The sequence below is a fragment of the Adiantum capillus-veneris genome, chromosome 13 (assembly GCF_014529385.1).
Source record: "Adiantum capillus-veneris isolate H3 chromosome 13, ASM1452938v2, whole genome shotgun sequence".
NCBI classification, from domain to species: Eukaryota; Viridiplantae; Streptophyta; class Polypodiopsida; order Polypodiales; family Pteridaceae; genus Adiantum; species Adiantum capillus-veneris.
In genome coordinates, this window is record NC_140943.1 from 136,594,351 (window position 1) to 136,617,233 (window position 22,883).

The 22,883-nt window shown below is 42.9% G+C and overlaps 1 pseudogene; it reads right to left on the reverse strand.

Moving 5' to 3' along the window:
• Nucleotides 1-17,599: 17,599 nt before the first annotated feature.
• LOC147444925 (uncharacterized) lies at nt 17,600-22,135 on the reverse strand (annotated as a pseudogene).
• Nucleotides 22,136-22,883: the final 748 nt, after the last annotated feature.

The window sequence follows — 22,883 nt, forward strand, 5'->3', positions numbered from 1 at the left end:
ATCTTTAGTTGTGGAGTTAGAGGGTTCTCTTTCTGGAATGTCTAGCATGAACTCTGGATCAAACCTAAGAAAATACCTTTTTAGCCTCCATCCATTGACTCTAGTCTTGTGAATTCTCCCATATGCTTCCATCAGCTTATAGCTGCCGTTGTCATAGCGCCTTTTGACAATGAATGGTCCTTTCCATCTGGGTTGAAATTTCTTGTCTTTCTTGGTGTCAAATCTGTTGTCGTATCTCAATACTAGCATGCCCTTTTCCAGGCCCTTTTCTTTAAGCCCTTGATTGAAGGTGAGTCGGCGTCCTTCTGCCTGCGCTGCATAGTGATTGAATGCTTCTTCCCTATCTAGTTGGAGCCTCTCCAGATCTAGGATGTGGTTTCAGAGATTTACAATTGGGCGTTGTATCTGGCTAGCCAAGACTCGTAAGCTGGCTATCTGTACCTCAATGGGTAGAATTGCCTCTTTCCCATAAACTAGATGGAAAGGGGTGAAACGTAATGATGCTTGGAACGTCGTTCGGTAGGCCCAAAGATCTGCCATGAGATGTTTATCCCAGTCTCCTGTGTGATTGTTCAACTGCTTTGTGATGATTTTGCAAATCATTCCGTTTATCTTCTCTACCAGACCATTGCACTGTGGATAGTATGGTGTGGAATGTCAACGTGTGATGCCTAAATTTTTCATCAGTTCTCCCGCCAGATCGCCTATGAAATCTGGTCCTCTATCTGATATTATCTCTAGAGGAGTGCTGAAACAGCAACAGATATGCTCAAAAATGAACTTTGCTACCTCTTGGGCTGTAATGCGGGTGGTGGCTGTTGCTTCTACCCATCGAGTCATGTAGTCTACACCCACTATAATGTACAATTTACCTGATTGGGCCCTTGGTAAAGAACCAATTGCATCTATTCCTCATTTCTCAAATGGACCATATGAGATGATAGGAGTTTGTGGCTCATAGGTTAATGTGCGATCACTGGACACTTGACAAGCCTTGCATGTTTTACACCAATGGTGTACATCCCTGTTCAAGCGAGGCCAAGAGTATCATGCTTGTAGAATCTTTCTACTGGTGATATCTAGAGCAAAATGACCGCCGCAGACACCATCATGGAAACTTGAAATTACCTTTGTGATCTCACTAGAGGTTGGCACCCGTCTGAGAATACGATCCTTGCCCTTACAATACAAGTGGTCGTTTACAAGGCGGTATCTAGTAGCCTTCCTTACTAGCCACTGTTTCTGGCCTTTAGTGTACCCTTCCGGACATTCTCTTGTATGTAGAAAGTTAATGATATCAGGCATAGAATCACTACCTTGAAAGAGGGGTAGCTTCAGTTTGATTGCTCCTACGGAAACTTCTTGTATTCTTTCTTTGGCTAGAGCATCTGCCTCCTGCTTTTCTACTATGGGGACATGAAATAGTTTCACTGCTTCAAACTTCCTTAGAAGATCCTTAACTTGGTGTAGTTGACCAAGTAAAATTTGATTTTTACAAACCCAACTGCCGTTTATCTGCCTTATTAACAACAAAGCATCGCCAAACACATTTAGGTGCTGAATTTGTTGTGAAATACATTGTTCCAACCCAAGAATTAGGGCTGCATATTCTGTCTCATTGTTGGAGTGGGAGTGTAATAATTGCCCGATGGAGAATACCCTTTCATGTTGCTCATTGAAAATGACTATGCCGGCTGCAGATTGGTCCACTGTTCTTTTGTATGCTCTGTCAAAGAATAAAGAGTGAGCTCTTTCTAGCCTAGGACTTCCTTCCTTTGGTGTTTTTTCTTTTGCTTCCGTGTTGACCTTCAGCTTCTTCTCATAGTGGCGATGAGTGAGTATTCCTGCTAAACTAGCCCTGGTGGAGTTTTCTACTTGCATGGTGTAGTCAAACTCTTGTAATCGCACTAGCCATTTAGAGATCCTAGATGAGACATCCATGTGTCGCATTACATATGGGAAAACCTCCTCCATTGTCAGGATTACAAAGGGTCTAGGCAGAAGATAGGAGCGGAACTTTGTGGTAGCAAACATTAATGCAAGAACCATGTGTTCTACTTCGGTAAATCCCTTTTCTGACAGGGTCATGACATGACTACAGAAGTAAATAGGACGCATGCAAGAAGTTTGGGGGTCCTTTTGCATCAGCACGGCTCCGAGTGTATCACTTCCTACACTAGGGTTCACATAAAATGGCTCGTCCCACTTAGGGGATGAAATGGTGGGAAGCTTAGTTAGGATTTGCTTCACCTCGGTAAATTGCTGCTCATTTTCTTCACTCCATGAGAAGACATCCCTCTGGGTGATTTGTTGTAGAGGGAGAACCACTTGAGATAGCAAGTGAATGAACGTGCTTAATTATTTTACCTTCTGAAGGAAAGAAACCAACTACTTAGTGGTGGTGGGTGATGACAAAGACACCAGAGCTTGAATCTTGCTAGGGTCAGCCTCAATCCCTTTTGCTGAAATTACATGGCCGAGGAGAGTGACTTTGCTTTCACAAATGTGACACTTATCCATGTTGAGTTGGCCACCCAAGGTTTGCAGCCTAGTTAAGCCATCATAGACTTTGCTTAAATGGAGGGCTCGTGAACTATAGATGCAAAAATTATCTATGAAAACCCGTATTGACGTTCTAAAGTAGGGTTGGAAAACAAAGGTCACATAGCGCTGAAATGTGGCCGAAGCGTTAGTGAGGCCAAAAGGCATCACTCTGTAAGCTAAGCATCCCCAAGGTGTGATGAAGGTTATCTTCTTTTGATCTTCTTTCGCAATGCTAATCTGGAAGTATCCTGAGTAGCCATCACACACTGTGTATCGTTTGTGACCCGCCACTTCATTGAGAATTTCATCCTGGAATGGGAGGGGAAAGTGATCCCTCTTCGTGGATGCATTGAGAGGTTTATAGTCCACATAGACTCTCCACTTGCAATTCTTCTTTGGTGTGACTACTACTGGGGAGACCCATTCCGAGTCTTCGACACGGTAGATGAAACTTGCCTGTAGCAAACTTCTCACTTCTTTAAGTAGTGCCTCTTGTTGGATTACTCCAAGTCTTAGGAGCCTTTGCACCACGGGTTTACTGCCTTCCTTGAGCTTTATGTGGTGTTGCACTACTGTAATTCCTGTGATCTTATCATAGCCATCAATGAACAAAGTAGTGAAGTTACCTAGCATGGAGACATACTTCTTCCTCTCCTCATCGGTTAACTCATTTGAAAGCCTCTTTTGTAATTTACCTGCATCCTCTAAGGACTGTGTACCTGATGGTTCCTCTTGGTTTGTCGGGGGTGTTTTAGATTGTGTCAATCTTCTTGGGTCTTTAAGAATGACCTCCATCACTTCAATGCTACTAGCACTCCTGTCAGTGGTGGTTGTCTCTTCTCCTGAGGTGGATGAATAGTCGCTGGTGGACTCATCTTCTGAGGCCTCCAAGATCATGTTGTGTTGCTTCCAAGTCCTCATATCGTAGAATATGGACTTCCCTTTAGCGTCCTTCATCTGAATCATTCCGGTGCTCTAGTCTTGCTTAGCTTCCATTGCCATGAGCCAGGGTCTCCCAAGAATGATAGGGTAGCCCTCCCCTTTGTGTGGCATGACAAAGATGTCCACCTCCACTTATGTATTGAATGCTTTTACTTTGACCGCATTCACAATACCCACACATTTCACTCTTACATTGTTTGCCATTTTGGCTCGGCAGGGTGCCGGCCTGCTCACCTCTAGACCTAGATGGTGCATCATTTTTTCACTCATGACGCATATTTGCACGCCACCATCTATGTAGACATTTGAGATTCGTTGCCCCTTGATGTGGGCATCCATAGTTGGTAGGATGTCGTTGAGATCCCTTCCAGAGATAGTCCCAACTATCATGGGTGTTGATTTCCTGGTACTCACCATTTTTGTCCATTGCCTCCTCATTCTTGGTGAAAGGTGGAGTAATTGGGGCCAAGTTATCTTAGGGCCCCTCATCAACACATCTTGAACTAAGTCATAGGGTTTAGCATACTCACCTAGTAAAAAATCCACAATGTCTATTTTCTCTTCCTCGTGCCTGGCACGCTTCACTCCCATAGCATCCACTTCTTCTACTTTTGCTTTCCCTTTGTGCTTCTCTCGAACTGATTCTTCTACCTTTGCCTTCCCTTTAGCCTCTACGCTAATAACACTCACCACTTGGTTTACAGCAGGTGGTGGGGGTAGTGGTGGGATGAGAGGTTGTGGTGGTGGTTGTTGTTGTACAGGTGGTCGAAGGATCTGGACCGGTGGGATCGGCCCTGGTTGCCTAGGTGGTGGTGGTCTTGCCCTTGGCAGAGAGATCTGATTCTGTCTCCCCCTTCTATTGAAATTCTGCCTCCTTGGATGTGGGCAGTAATACGTACCATGGCCGTCTTCCTCACAATTGTAGCAGTGGTACTCTTGGGTCTGCCTTCGTTGTCCTCTTCCTTGTTCTCGATTCCTGGCAGGTGCATGCCCTTGCTGCACCAGATGCACGGATAAACTCTCTAGTTGGGTGGTGATGCGACTCAGCAGGTCTTGCTGCTCCTCTGATGCCTCTTGTGGTTGGGCTCTATGACTGGCTGTTGCAGTCTCACTGGGGTTGGTCTGACCGAGCTTGTTTCCTTTGACTCGTTTACTCTGACTCGTTTAATCTTGCTTGCATGTGCAGATTCTTGTCTTTAAGGCGGGCTACTTCTACTGCCAACTCATATGTTGCAGGAAACCTTCCCTTCACCTTCTCTCTAAGCAGTGACCACAGGCTAGCAAATGAAACGGTCCTTCTTCAGGAAATTTGGCGCTCCTTCGCCTTCCTCCAGTGAGGCAACCCATCTCTCCCATAATTCCACAAATTTGGACTCGTAGGTGGCATACTCTAGCAGACCTCCCTTCTTCAATTCCGTCAGTAGTAGCTGCCATAGCTTCTCCGAGGTTGTGCCTCCACCAAACCTCTTTACAAAGGTAGCCCATAACACATCCATGCATTCTTGGTAGCCTGGGGCAATGCATTGTACCAGGACTTGGCCTCTACTTTCATCAGTAGAGGAAAAATTCAAAGTCGTGAAGCGTCATCATCTTTGTTGGAAACGACACAAGCAATGTCGAAATCATCCAAAAATTCGGTGGTGAGATCTTCTCCCTTCTTTCCACTGAACGTGGGGAAAGAAACACTTTCCATGGCAGTGACTCAGGAAATTACAACCTTTAAAAAAAATAATAAATTTATACTAACAACAGTAGCGGCTCATAACATCTTTTTACAGAGTTGGGTGGATATATTAAAACAAGATAAAGATAGAAACATTAAAGGAATGGTGGTAATCTAATATGGGGAGAATGATAGGGTTTGGGGAATTAAGGATTTCTCCTAGCACCGCCGCACCGAATAGGTACACGATCTTCTGTTGGTAGAAGATTTTCCTATCTACATAGATATTGACATGCATAGATATTGACATACATATGCTACAAGAATCTAAACGGGAAGGCTGTCGGCCCGTTTTCTATCATGCACAGAGGGTGAAGAACTTACTTATACTCTTACCGTGCCATTGTTGATGAGTCGGCACATCCACAGGAGGTCGTCGCCTTTCATGGGCTCTACCTTTCCTTCGTCGCTCAGCACATACAGGGTGATGGCGACACGTCTGACCACTCCCAGCCTCTTGGCTAGTAGCAATTGCAGATAATTTCTGTAGTCGGAGCGCTGCATGAATTCTACTCCATTCAGCTGCAACTCGTCTCCAGCCCACTGAGTTTCACCCGTGGTGGAGAGCTTCTTCAGGATAAGTTGTATAGGGAGACGAGGAAGACCCTCTACCCGTCTTCCAAAACAACGAGAGTAGTAGCCGAACCACTCTTCCTTAGGACATGGGAATCTGCTTACCACTTCTTCTTCAGGATTGTCGAAGTGGACTGGTAGTACTCGCATGCGTCGTGCGAATCGGTAGGCGACCTTACGCCGCTTAGCTTCGGATGACTTCCTCTTTGGCAAGCTGGGTATGACCCGACTCTCTGAGCTTGAATCACTTGCTTGGTTAGATGCTTCTCCCTTCGGGGTCATGTGTTTCCAGACTGGCTTATCCTTTCCTTACCTTTGGCTCGAGCAGCCCCTTTAGGCCATTTTTGGAGTAAAGGTTATAACTTTGGTTGCAGTTTCCTTAGGGAAGAGAGGCCTCACCGTTTTCTTTCCTCCTTTGATGTGGATGACCTCTTCGCGATGAATGTCGATGTAGACGATTTTAGCCCCTTCGCTGCCTTCGTTGCTGGCACTCATTGACAGTGTGTTTTGGTTGACAACAGTGATGGCACTTCATAGACCTCCCACCTGATACTCTCAACTTGTGGTTAAAACGAGCAACACGACATGGGGAGCTTACCTCTTGAATATTGACAACACTACAGCCTAGCAGTAGTACTTCGATGAAGGTGGCTAGTGCCTCCTTAGTCTCCGCCTCTTTCGTCCTCCAGTTAGAAAATTCCTTCAGCCATTCGTCCATGATTGATGGCGTGCGTCACTTTCAGTATTGTAAACTGAAGGTTTCTTAGAAGCCCTCCATGGGGGCACCAAATGACGGGAGCAAAGCGATACCCGAACCTCGACGGCCTCTAAAACGCCGGGGGCCGATGGCACGCCTCGAGCCGGTCATGGTAATGCGAACAGGGGGCACCACCTAGCTTTGAGCGGCTAGGACGCAGACCACGGTGATGTGAACACCGCAAACTTACACACACACACACACACACACACACACACAGAGAGAGAGAGAGAGAGAGAGAGAGAGAGAGAGAGAGAGAGAGAGAGAGAGAGAGAGAGAGAGAGAGAGAGAGAGAGAGATTGACAAATGATGAAAACCCTCGGGGGTGTGAGGGAGAATTATTTCTTGCAGTATTTACAATGACCTTCCTTCCGATGAGGTGGCACACCGTGGTGATAGAGAGGTAGGGAGAAGAGATGGTGAATCTACTTGGTGCGTTCTCTAAAGACGACTCGATGATGTGAAACTTGCTACCAAGAACGTGTATACGTGTGTGCATCGACCATTGGAGTCGAGAGGTGGACGTAGCTCCCTTCACATGGTGTAATCCCCAAAACAAACCATCACACAAGTCCCCTCCCAGTGATGCCAACAGTATCAATTCCTCCCACTAAAACTCTACCAAGTGCTGACCTCTAAGTGCTCTTTTATAGGTGTTGGCTGCTTGGATTGGGTAATCCCGGTTTGATTAGGGTAAGCTAATCGGGGAGACAAAGCAAGGCAGTGGGCCCGGTGTGGTTGACCCTTGCTTTTTCTTGGGAGTTATTAAAAATGAAAACCTCTAGGTGGGCCTTTGTGACAATCACCTCGAGAGAGGGAATTTACAAATTGAGAATTTTATAAGGCTTGGGTGAAAGCTGAAAAAATGATGATGATAACCTACGGTTTACTGAAAAATGGTGTCGTGGTTGCATGATGCCGGCAAATGGTTGCTTGCCGGTGCGTCGGTGTAGTACGTACGTCTTTTCAAGGTCGGTTGGGACATGCCTTTGGCGCCTTTGTTCTTTTTGTTGTCGGTGTCGCGTGATTCGGGTCGTCCTCCTTTGTTGTTGTCGTCGTAGTCGTAGAATTCCTCATTTTTTTTGTATTTTTGTGTGTGCGTTTATGCGTGTGTGTGTGTGTGTGTATGTAGGGGTGTGCGCATATGTGTATCATATGTGTAATCGTGTGTGTGCATGTATATGTATATGTGTGTGCGCATGCGTGCGTGGGAACGGGGTGGGTTTATATATATATATATATATATATATATATATATATTTATTTATTTATATTTATATTTATCCGGTGGTTCTGTGGGCGACGCAGAGGCGGGGAAGGGAGAGTGTGTGTATGCAGGAGCGTGTGTGTGTGTGATGTGTCTCGGTGCGGTGCCTGTGGGCTTGACACAGAGGAGCGCGAGAGTAGCGGGGGGGGCGCTGCGGGGCTGCCTGCTATACGGGTGAACGTCGAGCACGATGGGGGGGGGAAGGAGAGGGTGTGGAGAGGGGGGGGGGGGGGGGGGAGAGGGGGGGGGGGGGGGGGGAGGAAGAGAGGGATAAGGGTGTGTTTTTTTTGCATCAAGCGCACGCATGGGCCGTGGGGGGTGAGCGTGCGACAGAGCCGGGGGGGGGGGGGGGGGGGGGGGGGGGGGGGGGGGGAAGGTGAGTGAGGTGTTGAGGAGGAAGGGATATGGGATGGGTGATGTTGCTTCAAGGGGCGTCTACATGGATGGGTCTAGGGCAAGGCGTGGGCATGGCGTGAGTGCAGGCAGTTCGACAACAGTCACAAAAGGGGGGGGGGGGGGGGGGGGGGGGGAGGAGCTTAGTCAACAAAACAAGGGGGGAGGGCGGGGGTGTATTAGAGAGAGAGAGAGAGAGAGAGAGAGAGAGAAGAGAGAGAGAGAGAGAGAGAGATGAGAGAGAGAGAGAGAGAGAGAGAGAGAGAGAGAGAGGAGAGAGAGAGAGAGAGTATGGGTCCTAATGGCTGGTTCCCACCATGGGATAAGGAGAGAGAGAGAGAGGGCTGTGAGATTGTGAGGGGGGGTTAGAGGATAGGGGTGGGAGTTTAGAGGATAGAGAGAGAAAGAGAGACGAAGTGAGATAGAGAGAGGGGTTTTTTTTAAAAGGCTATGGGACCGCTTCTAAGAGAGGGTGAGAGAGGGCTAGATCTAGGGCTAAGTGAAGATAGGGGGGGATATAAGGCCGAAGGGGGTGTGGACGAGGTGAGATGGGGGTGAGAGGATAGGCGGCCCGCTGGGGCTGGGGTGTGGACAAGTAGAGAGAGAGAGAGAGAATCTTTGAAAGAGAGAGAGAGAGGGAAGATACAATAGCTGTGGCGGCCCGCCCAAGGGTGTGAGAGAGGCTTAGGCGTCTCATGTGCCCACCGGGCTGCATGATGCAGTAGTGGAGTAGGAGAGAGAGGGAATATTTGGCAGAGCCGAGTAGTAGGAGAGAGAGGGGTTCGTCTTCTGGCGATAATGGAGAGATGTGTGGCCAAACAGGCGGCGCCCCACTAATGGTTACCTTAGGGGAGGGTTATGGTGAATGGTAAAGAGCTTTTTTGTTTTTTTTTCTTGGTAATAAGCCTTCTTTTCCTTAGGGGTGGTTCTCACGGTCACGGTTTCAAAAACCGACCATCAACGCGTATTTGGTAAAAAGAAAACACCCGCAACAAACAAGGTTTACCTTCCCCTTATTTGCTTAATACTGACCTCAGAAAAGTGTAATAGAAAACATCATTTATATTTTCTGAGGTCAGTACCAAGCGAACAGGTGCATCGAACAAAGTTTGCCTTCCCTTATTCGCTTGGTATTGACCTTAGAAAAGTGTAATAGCAAACATCATTAATAAAGACGATGGTCAGTATCAAGCGAACACGTGCAACAAAGAGGGTTTTCCTTCCCTTATTCTTTTGGTACTGACTACACAAAATACGAGTGCACAAAAGTGTAGTAGCATACCTCTTCACTGTGTGTAGAGTTCTGCGTCACTAAAGCACTGCAGAACAGGAGTAAGAGGAGGATGCGCAAAAAGGAGGAGCACTAGAGAGTAAGAGGAGATGTGCAAAAAGGGTTGGGAGCACAAAAGAGATGGTTTGCTTACCGCGTAGCGTCGATGGGGGTAGAGTTAAAATGATGGGCATTAGAGGATGCGAAAAGAGGTAGAAGAGCGCTCATCTGGGACGAGGGTATATTTAAAATGTTTGGTGGGGGTACTGCCTCTAAACTTAGAATGCTTACCTGGGCGAGGGCGACAACTTCACTTATGCACATGATTACACCCGAGATTGTGGTTGGTAAATCGTACTGCATGGGAATCTCAGCCCATTTATTACTGGTTGTCCTTGTGAGCGCAACCCACGTGCCTTTTTTGAGTGCCGTTTAGAGTCAGATGCCGATCGCCCTTGTAGTCGCCGTCTCCATCTCCAAGTAGAACAAATTGATTGCCGTTGACTTTGCCTTTTCTGCGCTCTTCCCCTTGGCCACCTCTTGTGATCCTGCGTTTAGAGTCAGACGTTGATTGCCCTTGCAGTCGCCATCTCCATCTCCAAGTAGAACAAACAGATCGCGGTTGCCTTTGCCTTTTCTGCGCTCTTCCCCTTGGTCACCTCTCGTGATCCTGCATTGAGCAACCTCCACTTGTTTGCGTCCTTTGTTGTCGTGTCGTCATCGCCATCGCCATTGTCACCTTCTGGTTCTTGCTCTCAGTGGCCTGCGACATCACCATCCAACTCGGCACCATTCTTTCTCCCTCTCTCTCTCCCCTTCTTGTGTGCTGTTAACTGTGTGCACACGGAAGCCACTGCGTTACGAGGTTAGAACACAATGGGAACAACACTCCAAGGGCCAAAGAGTGGTTGTTAGGGTAAGATTAGAAGTCTCGCACTGCATGGTTGGAATAATTACTCCTTATGTGATCGTGCCTGAGTTTGGGCATAGTGAGTGAGTAGGCCTATATATCTATCGATGATAACATTAAATGCTCTGTTATTATCCACCTGTTCCGAATGCTTGGGTCAGATAAGCGAATAGGGCCCTTCGGAGATTCTTGGAGCCCCTATTCGCCTGGTTTTGACTCAAGTGACGTCACCTATCATGACACTAGCACACGGGACAGAACCAAGCAAATAGAGACCTTGAGGAATACTCGAGGCTCAATATTCGCTTGGTTATGACACCAAATACAAGACAATTTTTGAAAAGTAGTTTTGGATTGGTTTTTCTTTCAGTCATGGGGGACCGCATCCTGGAGACAGACGTTGTGGTTACAACGGAAATTCAACTTGGGTCAGAACCAAGCCAATAGGGCCCTTCGAAGATTCTTCGGGCCCCTATTCGCCTGGTTCTGACTCAAGTGACGTCACCTATTATAACATTAGCGCACGGGACAGAACCAAGAGAATAGAGACCTTGAGGGGTACTCGAGGCTCAATATTCGCTTTGTTATGACACCAAATACAGACCAATTTTGAATAGTAGTTTTAGCTTGATTTTTCTTTCAGTCATGGGGATCATAGTCTTGGAGACAGACGTTGCGGGTGAGGATACATGTGAAGAAAAACTATTCACGTTCTTATACAACGCCCGTGCTCATCATCGTGAATTAGAACTATCAGGAATGTTTAATGCAGATTTTTCTATACAGAGGATTATAGATTGCTCATTTGAGTACCTACAAACCCATTTGCAACAGTATGAGGTAGTCACTTGTGACAATTCCATGACAGTTGATGTCATGAGATATGTGCATCCAACCGACCTTGACCCTGACAAGAGTGCTTCAAGGAGACTTAATCGCTATCTAGAAAAATGTCCCTTCAATGCACTGCTTGTACAAGACAGGTGTACGAAGCACTTCAAAAAGTATCGCTTAGTGGAATTCTACCATGGGTTTGTCCGTTACTTATAATTGCAGACAAATGGTGAGTCAGAGACTTCCCAGTCAACAAATTTTGGTAGTTTTCCATTGGCGCCGGAGGAAGAGGTAGAGGATGTGGAGGCACAGTTTGACCCAGAAGAAGAGCGGGTAGAGGTATTAAAGGAAACATTTGATGCGGGCTTAACTCTTGCTTCTCTTGCGGATGCAGCAATAGGGTGCAACCAAGAAAGCCCAAATAAGGAAGTGAGTTTGCCTATGAATTGCGCTCCCAGCTTTGCTATGGCGGGCGACACCCACTACGTTCTGCTCATCACAGATATCATGCATGAGCTGAATATATGAGAGGACTACTACTATCTGCAATTGCAAATTTTTGTGAGGTAGACATGGGATTTGTGGATGATGATGGAGTGGACCAACATCTTATTGGTGACACAGCTGTCCGCGACTCACAGTTTACTTCAGGGTGGCAACTGATCAAAGATACATTCAATGAAGCGAAGTCCGGACATGCCAATTTGCCAATAGATGAGTAGTTTCAATCGACAACAAAACAACTCGGCTTGGAAAACATGGGTACGCCCGTGGCACCTAGAGCTCAGGTGAAGGTCGATGCTGGAAATGGACGAGAATCATGTGGTAATTTTTGTCGTGCATTCAGATGGTATTGGAGATGGCCCAGTGATAAAATATCAAGATCAATTTTTTTGTTGACAGGTGCTAGTGTATGACGATAGTTTTCTTAGAAGAGTGGGAGGCTCACGGCAAGGGCTTGTCACTGGAGTCCAAGGCAAGGATGCAACGTTGTCTCACTACATCGGGCGTTTCAACCACAAAAAGGTTTGTAGAAACAATTCAAGTACTTGGCGTTTGTACTCATCTCACTTACGGCCCATAAATTCATTACTATTTTTATGTAGATCATAATATACCACAAGTAATACTCCGAGGACAATGCAAAGTTCCCACTGTTTGCAATGAAAGTTATTACAAGATTGTGTGGTGGGCACCCCCTCCCACTAAACGCAGAAAGACTAATTCTGATTGAGAAATAATTTGCTCTACGCGTCTTTGGCATTGGATATGGGTGCCAAGCACTCAAAGCCCCCTATTTCATGTCCTACATAGCTCAGGCTTTGGCTGCAGGTGTTGAAGACCCGGAGAGCTTAGATCCATACAACAAGCAACTGTTTCTGAGGGAAAGAAGACACTTGATGCCTGTGGGGATGCTTCCATCAACAGAGGAACGAACTCATCTACAGAGCTTGCACATCGAAGAGGTACAAAGTGAGGAAGAAGGAGGTGCATCGAAGAGGATAAAAACAACGGGATCAGGTCCATCTTCTCCCGATCCTGACTCGTGATTGTCGCCACCTTGCATGGAACTCCCCCGCATATGAATTTCCCCAAGCCATCTGTTTCTTCTCTTTGCAGATGTGTTGTAAAGACCATGTAATTTTTGAACTCTTAAGAAGGTCCTTCTGCCTTGCTCTATGAATTAGTCATCTATAAGTCCATTGGTGTAACTCTAATAGGTTATTGGCCTTATCCTTTCCTCCCCCATGTCTAGTGTGCTTAAAATAACCTGTTCTTGCCATGTAGTGGGTTTTTTCCATGCCTTGTGTGGACCATATTGATAGTGAGCCGTATGTCTTGGCAAAATATGGACCATGGTTGAAAAATATGTGCTACATTGAAATAAAACAAAATGGTCAGTAGAGTACAATTTAAAATTTTGTTTTGTATACGTAGAATGCTAACCCACCATGTAATGTGTGATATGTTGCCCACCCCACCCTGTAAGGTAAGCCTTCTTCCAATCCAGCAAGGCTGCTTGAAATGATGTGAGCTTACTTTGGTTCCAAGAATGTTACTCAACGTAGTGGAAAATTTTATCTAGTGATTTCCACACATTCGCCTTGTGATTCTGGATTGCCTCATCACTAGCATTGTCTTTAACCACTTTATCTAACTGTTTCCATTTGTTGAATAGGTTTCTCCTTTCTTCTCTATCTGAATCTTTGAGGCTAAACCCAAGAAACCTTCTTGCCTTCATGCCGCCTATCGATGCTTTCCTAGGTACCTTGTAACGACTTTGAGACATCGTAGGGTCCTCTTCGATTTTGACATTTCCTCCATGCAAACCAATGTCTGAGAGAACTCCCTCTAATACTTTGATCACTCTTTTCGACTCACTCTTTGGCTTTAATATCCATGCAAAACATATGTACAAATGAACCACCTTTTCAATTATTCTACAGAGTGCATGAAGTGTACATACGTGAACTCTACTCAGAGGAATATCAAGCACTGGCCTAAAAGTTTTATTTTGAAGATGTCTATTGGGAGCTCTATTCCATTGCACACTCTCAAGAGATTGTGCATCAGCCATGCAATATAAGCATGGATTTTCCACAACTGCTCCGTGTGTTATGTTGTACATACACTTAAGAGTCTTTAAGTCACCTGCCATGTGCCATTCCACTGTATAGTCACCAAATCCTTCCACTGAAAGAATGGCTCCGTTTCTTTGTTCACTGATGACAGAAGGAATTTGGGTTTGACTAAAACCCCAATCGAGGATTTCAAAATTTTCCTTATCAACCTGCAGTGAAAAACAAAAACACAAAATCAACAACCAAATAATCAATATTTTTGTTATTATAGAGTGAACGAAGTATACTTGAAATGATCCTAGAGTTAGAATGTTGTTTTCAGATTGCACGCTGAAGTATCCTGGATCCTCTTTCATTATTGATGGATCCAGAGCTCTGTTCATGAGGGTAACAGTGACTCTCTCCAGCTTCTTGTTCTTCAGGACCTCGCCCTCGTTGAGCTTCAAAACAAACTTGAGAACCCCACTGCACTCCTCTCGACTGATGTCAAAGAAGTGAACTGCATACCTTTGCAATGCTTCAAGATCAACAAAGAGGTTGTTGTGCTCATTAAACTGTACCTCTCTGCCACCCTTGCCTAAGAACGTTGCTTCAATATGGAATGGTGACCCAAGTTTCTCAAACACCTCATTGTTTACGTGCCGGCAAGTAGCCTTTGCATGTGATGGCTTTGGCAGCAATGATCCTCTCTGTAGTTTATTTTGAGACTTTTTAGCTAATGCTTTGAAGAGTACCCCGTATCCCATCTGCGAGATGCCACTCTCATCAAGTATTGCTTCCACTTCCATTGGTTCCAACTGATTCTCGTTCATGAAGGAGGTAAGGAGCCTCCCTTTCAGCTTACAAAATTTTTTCTGAGTTATCATCTCTTCAACTAATTCTTTTGGAACTAGACAGCTGTAATGCACTCCAACACTGAAGCCTGCACCGTTCAAGTTTGGATGTAGTAAAGACCTGCCAAAAAAGCACCATGCGTTATGATCATGTATAGGAAAGTGTAACCATTTCTTAGTGAAGCACATTGAAGATACAAAAGCAGAAACAAACTTCAAGTTACCTTAAAGCTCGTATTCGTTTTTTCAAGCCACCACTACCAGTCTTCATGTTCTCAATGTTGCACAGATCTTGTTTTCTTTTTTGACCAAGCACGATGTCTTTCTCTCGCAAACTTGTGATCTTCTTCTCAAGGCCTTGGACTGTCTCTTTGTTTAATGAAATGTTTTGAGAGCATGCTTCATTAAGTTTCTTCAGCTGCATGTTCTCCATTGCCAGGAAGTTTCTTTGCCTTTCCGCATTCAATCCTCTCATTTCCAAATGTTCGGTGTATCCCAATAGCCCATCCTTGCCATCACCTGTGAAATGTGAGAGGTTAGTGATATTAGCAAAGGGAGGTGGCGCATTTGTCGTAGGATCTTTTGGATAAATAAACCCATCGGTCCACAAATCCAAATGATGTTCCTTGTTTGTCCTTCTAAGTTCTTTCTCCCGTTGAGATAAGAAAGACTCCCTCCTACATTTTTCCAATGGTGCGTACTCTTGCAATACATCAACATGAAGATGATGTGTGTTCTTTCTTTGGATAAGTGTTAAAGATGCAGGGGCTGAGGATTGCAAGTTCAAATTGGTGTTTTAATAAGAAAAAGAAGCGTTCTCTATTCCTAGAGTTGATAGAGAAAAATACGGACACTCGAAACTCATGAAATATCTCAGGTTTTGGGAGGGAAGACCATATTCTCAAGTTTAGAGTTGATAGAGTTCGTGTGGCTTATGTTTCTGGAGGGAACGCTTGTAAGTTGGCATTTCAAATCATTAGTCATACGGTTAGTTGGATTCCTGACAAGACAACGAAGGATAACAATGATAAAGACGGCGGCTACCTACCAAAGAATGTCATTTTGGCTTTTTGTTGGTGCAAAAAAGTATCACAAAAAATGCACAATTTAACATTTTCATTTTCTCTCTCTAAGCCGACGTGGCACTTCTTACAGGGCCCAAAAGTGAGTCCAAATTTCTCCTAATGTTAAGAAAGTTTTGATATGATAGTCATCAATTACACACCTAACATGTATTGGTTGTCTCATCTCAATGTGATACTTGTACACTAGACTCAATAATTGTTAGCTTTGTCAAGTTTCTTGAGTCATATTGAATTTCAAGGTTATCGAGGGACGTGTATGTTGTGATGCATGGAGAGCATGATCTTCCCTTTCCTTCACACCATTGTCTACCTTTTCTTTGTTTGGAGGAAAGGTGCCCTTGCTATACTCCAAGAACCATGGGATATTCATGTACATGGTTCTCTTGAAGTAACGTACCAACTACATAGGGCTGAAGATGGCATCTGAGTTCTTCTCATCCAACAACATATATAGACTTTTGACACTGTTTAATGTTGAAGTTAAGTTTATTCAGCCATCTAAATTTTTTTTTGGTTCATTAGTTATCAAAATGAACTTATCAATACTCAACTAAAACGAGGATATTAAATATAGGAGCTTTTCATTTAGAGCTTTCTCTACAAAGTTAGAGCTTTTTGTGTGTAGAAAAATCAGATGTAACCTTTTGCACATGCTAAGGTATATAGCTTTTGAACTAGGTCGATAAAGTGCATAGTAAAAAATTTGTGCTCTACATTTTTGTGACACAATTAAGGGCCATAGCAATACAACATAGATTTGATTTAAAAAAAAAAACCATATCAATGTCAATATATTGATACTGCAATGTCATATATGTAGTATTTATAAGAAAGATCATCACAAAGTCTATGTTTATGATCCACAATAATTTTAGTACAAAGTAAAATATTTGAATTTTTGGTATGAGGTAAGTTGAAGTCTACTCTAGCACAACGAGTCTTTATCTTGTTCGCATTATAAGTCAATTAGAGAGAGAGAGAGAGAGAGAGAGAGAGAGAGAGAGAGAGAGAGAGAGAGAGCAAAGTGAAATATTTAAATTTCTTGCATGAGATAAGTTGAAGTCTACCCTGGCAACAAGTCTCTATCTTGTTTTCTCTACAAGCAATTAGAGAGAATATGAGAGAGAGAGAGAGAGAACAAAGTGAAATCTTTGAATTTTTGGTATGAGGAAAATTGAAGTCTACTCTAGTAATGAGTCTTTATCTTGTTCATGCTATAAGCAATTAGAGAGAATAAGAGAGAACCCCCCCCCCCCCGCCACACACACACACACACACACACAAACACACATGATGATTATTGAGTAGGCATTTGCTTGCATTACCCTAAACCCCAATAAGAACAACAAGAACAAGATAATGACATGAGAAACACAACATTTTCCCCATAATTGAACAACATATAGATTGAGCCTCGATTTTCAAAATCAAGGAACCATGATTGTGGGTGAAAAAACCCTTGTGGGGACAAGGGAAAAACCCACAATCTCCATATGTTGCTCGTTGTTGCATTAAAAAAATACTATCTCAAACAATACATAGAGTCAAGTCACAAAAATAATTGTCCACCAATGGAAGTAGCTATCTACTAGTTTTTCTCCTCAGGAGGAGGACCACAAACTTTCTTCTCTAAACACTCAGAGAAGACAAAGAAATCACCCTTTAACATTAGACAGTGACGTATCTCCTTTGTGCAAGCAAGCCCCAAACCACCACACCCTGCAAAGATGTCCATAACATGGTCGTCCTTATATGTGAATGTTTCTAGCAGCCAACTGTGTTAAACATAATAATCAAATTTTAACGACAAGAGATTGCATAGAACTATCAAGATGTGTGTCCTGATTCACAAGAGTTCATGGCTAGAAAGTTACTTGTAAAAAGTCTCAGTACGCTCTGCTCCCCCTCGAATCAAATCTCCAGCTAAACTTGTAACATAATTACATGAACGAGGAGGAGACTCCGTGAGGTAGCTTCTTGAGGCCGGAAAGAACTCAGGAGAAACATCCTCCCTAGCCTTTCTATCATAATGAGGTGTAATGATTTGAGCATTCTTACGATAAAATAGACCAAGAGTGAGATCCATCACCTATGAAAGGAGAGAACAAATCACTTAATAAGAAGAACTCTAAATTCATACGCAAGCTTCAGATAGAGAAGGCAACCTCACCTGCTCACCAGTCTTTGGGTGTAAATATCCCCCATCACACATCAAAGTCCACGAGCGATGGAGCTGCAAACTAAATCTATTAGCTTGCATGACAAGATCTCCCAAATGTTGTGCAAGAGACAAAGTCACCAAGAAACCCTCGTCTGCCAAGTGAACATCAGCAATTTCCATGACACAAGTTGCCAAGGCAGTGGAAAAGTGGTTCCACTCAGGAACAACTTTTACATTACCTACACACGCAAGTTAAAATGAAAAATTACATCATAACATATATGCATTCTATAACGAGCACGAAGCCTCCCAAATGACATAAAAAAAGTTCACCTATAGTGTGATTGTGAATACCATCAACTAACATGGACGTAGGGAAATCTGCAAAGATCAATCTTGCCACATATTGGGAGATTTCCCCCTTCAATGCATACTCACGCCCATCATAGATTGGTGTTTTCTTGAACCACATTTCAATACTAACACAAAACAAATGATTATGGTAAGAGTAGATTATGGTAATATAACTTTTTAGAGAAATATGTAAGTCTTACCTATGCCATGCTAGGTCATCAATTGCTTCGACATCCAATAACAAAGCATCCACACATGTAATAAACTCCTCTCCTAAACATGAAAATGCAATTTTCAATTTCTTAGAATCTCAAAGAATGCTTAGAAAACCATAGGACATGTCAATGGTTAATGCAAGCAATAATTAATTAGAGTAATAAAAAGCAAATAAACAAACAAAGAACGTCTACCTGTGGTACGTTTTGTTGGCATCTGCTCATATAGAGAACGACTCATAATAGTCTCAGAGAAGCAAGACTTTGATGCTAAGGTGGATCTTTTTGGTAGAAGAGAAGTTGGAAAGCTCTCCTCCTCAACATCAACATCTACAGGCACACATTGGGAGGGTTTTTCTATACTTTTTTTACCTTTTCTTGCACGTGAGGGTGGCTTGGTGGATGGCTCAATGTATGTAGCTTGGGGTGAGATTACACCGTCATTAGAGATGGGACTCTCTTCCAAAAAACCTTTCCATACAAAAGTTAACAAAAAAAAAAGATCAACAAAATTCTATTTTAACCAAAATATAGTACTTCATACAAGAGATTGTAGTTCACTTACGAGCATGAATCTCTTGCTCGCTCTTTGGGATAACACCTACGGGATACTCCAACCACCATGGACAGTGAGAGCACTCCCAAGGTGTAGTACCCTTTTCCAAGAGTGTTGACGAGAACATAGTATTCTCGTCCTCTTTATCTAACCATTCTTGTGCATCCTCCGGCATAGACTCTATCATCCTTAGCCGCATATAATTCAATAGCCATCTAAATGAAAATTCAATATAAAAATGAGACAATAAAATACATCATCATGAAATGAAATTAGTATTCAATAAATCCAATACCTGTACACAAGACGTTTGCTTGCATGCATGACTTCGGGTAAAGAGGCATAATCTGAAGCACTCTTCATGTTTGCCATAACATGAGTATAAGCCAATGAAACATGTGTCTTCCTAGATGCCTTAAATAAGGCCTCAAATGTTTTTGGCAACAAAGGTACCTCCACCTCAAACTTAGCAATAATAATTGTAGCTTCACCAAACATTCCCTGCCAATAGGTCTCTTGCCTCATGTAAGATCTAAGTTTCTTATAGTCTGCAAAATGACCTCCTTTGGAGTCCTTAACTTTGGTCAAAATCATCATGTGAAGAAGTTCTTTGCGTCTATTGAATTACAATCGTTGATCCAAAAATAATGTTACTAATTACATTGCACATAAAAATAATAAATCAAAGTTTAAGATGAAATAAAACATACCTCTCTATTGTGATTTTTGCGGTGCACAAGCTGTATAATTTATCACGAGTGATCTCTACCATTGTTTTGTCATGCCAATCCTTGCCAAATAGATAGTAAAAAACTCTTCACCATGTGCAAGATTTGCAATAGACAGGTATTTATATCCGCTATCCCTCATTTTTTCTTCTTCCTTCTTTAAAGCTTCATTCATCTTCTTTTTTAAATCCTCCCCAAGAAGACCTAAATTTCTAAGCCTTCTCTTTTTATCAGCCAAAAAGGACTCCCATCTCCCCTTCAAAGCAAAACAATTATTTGGCAATGTTTTCATGAGCCATTAGCAACACAACACAAACAAATCCATGACTGCACATAAGCTTCCCATGCAGGAATTCAAGGTATATTTCAAACCATCACTCCCTCCATATCTTGCCACCTCTCCAAAGGCTTCCCACATGGGAATTCAAGGCATATTTCAAGCCAAAATTCATCCATAACTTGCCACCTGTGCAAAGGCTTCCCACATGGGAATTCAAGGCATATTTCAAGCCAAAATTCTCACCCATAACTTGCCACCTCTGCAAAGGCTTCCCACATGGGAATTCAAGGCATATCTCAAGCCAAAATGCCATCCATAACTTGCCACCTCTGCAAAGGCTTCCCACATGGGAATTCAAGGCATATTTCAAGCCAAAATTCTATCCATAACTTGCCACCTCTGCAAAGGCTTCCCACGTGGGAATTTAGGGCATTATACAAATCGTAACTCAATCCATAACTTGAATAGACTTCCCACATGAAAATTAAAGGATTATTTGAAAACATGGACTCATGCATAACTTGTAACCTTCAACTAAGGCACCTTCAAAGTAAAGTAGTTGAAGACATACTCATTCTCAAAGTACTTGCAATTTAAATTTTTTAAAGAAATGTATTTATTATCCCAAACAAGTTGAGCATCATGACATACCTTCCAAACAAGTTGAGCAATCAAAATGCATGGCGTTGAGTACCATGGCACAATCCCTTGGTTATGTCTTGCCTCCAATTTGAGCTCAACCTCCATCCAAGATCTCTGCTTAGGAGTGAGATATTCCATTATGCTCGACTTGTTCGCTATACCAAACTTCTGAAACATAAATACTTCATGTGCCAAGTTGGGTGGAGCTGTAGCCTGCGAGATTCTAAAAGCAAGAGTTGACGGATAATCCAATGAAAAAGCACATTACAACCAGAGAATTGAACAACAATAATCCATATAATTCTTAATCGTTTGTTGTATCAAGACTCAAAATCAACTCTGCTTCCTTCTTTTTATCTATCTCAATAAATTCACAAAACGAACTTGCACATGATATTTTTCATCCTCAGAGTGCTCTACAAAAGAAACATCATCCAAAATAAATTTTCAAGTGCAACAATGTATATTCAAACTCAAACACAAGAGAAAAGAAGCACTTGCCTTCTTCAATTCGTCTCATCCAAGTTTTTAACTTGTGGTTACCATCTCACACAAAAAATAGTTTGCCTCGAAGATCTACCCAATCACCCACAAGATTCTTTTCAAATTCTGCATTGAGTCTTTGCCATATTGGATCCCACTTCTCAATCGTGTCTTCTGTCAAATGTTTTGTTTCTCCATGTTGTGCTTTAAGTGAAACAATAAAAGAACCCATTGAAGAGACATAACCAACCCTATCAAACGTGGATGTCAACCAAGGTGCATTCGAAATTGCACATCGAATAGCACCTGTAGCTATTAATCTACATAAGGGAAAAAAAGGGAGTTCTGACTTTCTTTTGATATGAAATTGACTTATGACTTCATTCATCAACCCTAGAGACACATTCTCCCCAAAAACCCTATCATGCTTTGAAAAGTCGTCTTCTTCATCCTGGTTATTGTTCTTTGAGTGAGTAGTTTGTGGAGTGGGAGCAAAAGATGGACCAATAGTATTTGGAGTGATAGCAGTGTTATTAGAAGCTCCATCTATAGACCTGTCCAAGGACCACGCTTCATCATCAACATACACACATTGATTTCTTCTTTTCACAGACTTCTTTGGCGGACTCATTGGTAGAATCCTTGAGGAACCATCCTCAAGTGTAACTTGCCTTCCTTGAACAGTCCCAGACCATAGAGTCATACCCCCTGAACATTTCGCTTCTCGTTTTCTCATGGAGCATTTAGGAGCCATGGTAAATATCTTAAATCTCTATAAAGAAAATAAATAACATAATCAAGACTTTGTTTACAATTACTAACTCTCTCTTAAAATACTATAAGTGCAAAAAAACCATAACAAATGTATAAATATCGAAGGACAAAGAAGAAGAAGAAAAGATTGACCTTCTGCTAAAAAATGAACATAAGATAAATACCTTAGATTTTTGTATAAATCAATATGGTTTCAAGGCTATAGAGAAAACACCTTAGATTTTGGCATAAAAAATGCACGTCAAAACCTGTCAAAACCAATAACCAAATAGCAACATGTCAAAACCAATAACTAGCACCAAAATTTTCTCAGTGGAACAACTCTCCATTAAGATTTTGAAGTGGGCTTGAGATACCGTATACTCATATACATACCTTGAGAAACATCAAAAGACACTAATTTGTTTTGGCCTCCAATAACTTGCAACTAAGCATGCCATGATTTTGAGAAATTTTGCTAATCACCTCTTAATTATGGATTAAGTGGCTTGCAGTGATCCTATGGCTTAATGATTAAGCATACATTGGCCATGGTAATGCCATGCTTTGAACCCTTAATCAAGGCTTGTGCTCAAACGACATTGCCTTGCTACGACCCATGACATGAAAACACCTAAAACCCATAACTTCTAGAAATTGCGAAAACTAGGGTGCAACAAGAATGCCAACCAAGGCTAACAGAAAAGCATAAATACGGAATTGCCAGTTATGTGTTGAACAAATTGTTCGACTGAATGCAATCCAGGAAAGGCTTTCCGTCCATTGCCAGCCCTTTTCAATGCATTGCACCGACACTACTAGATGCCAGAGTATCCAAAAACTGTACCATCAAAACTGTACAGACCCAAATGCCATTGTTCTCCAACTCCATAACCAAGCTGTGGCGGAACACCATACAATCAGAAGCAGTCATCGCACCCCATACAAAGCAAGCATTTGGCTTGCACAATCGAGGAAGCAACACTCGGTGCCCCATG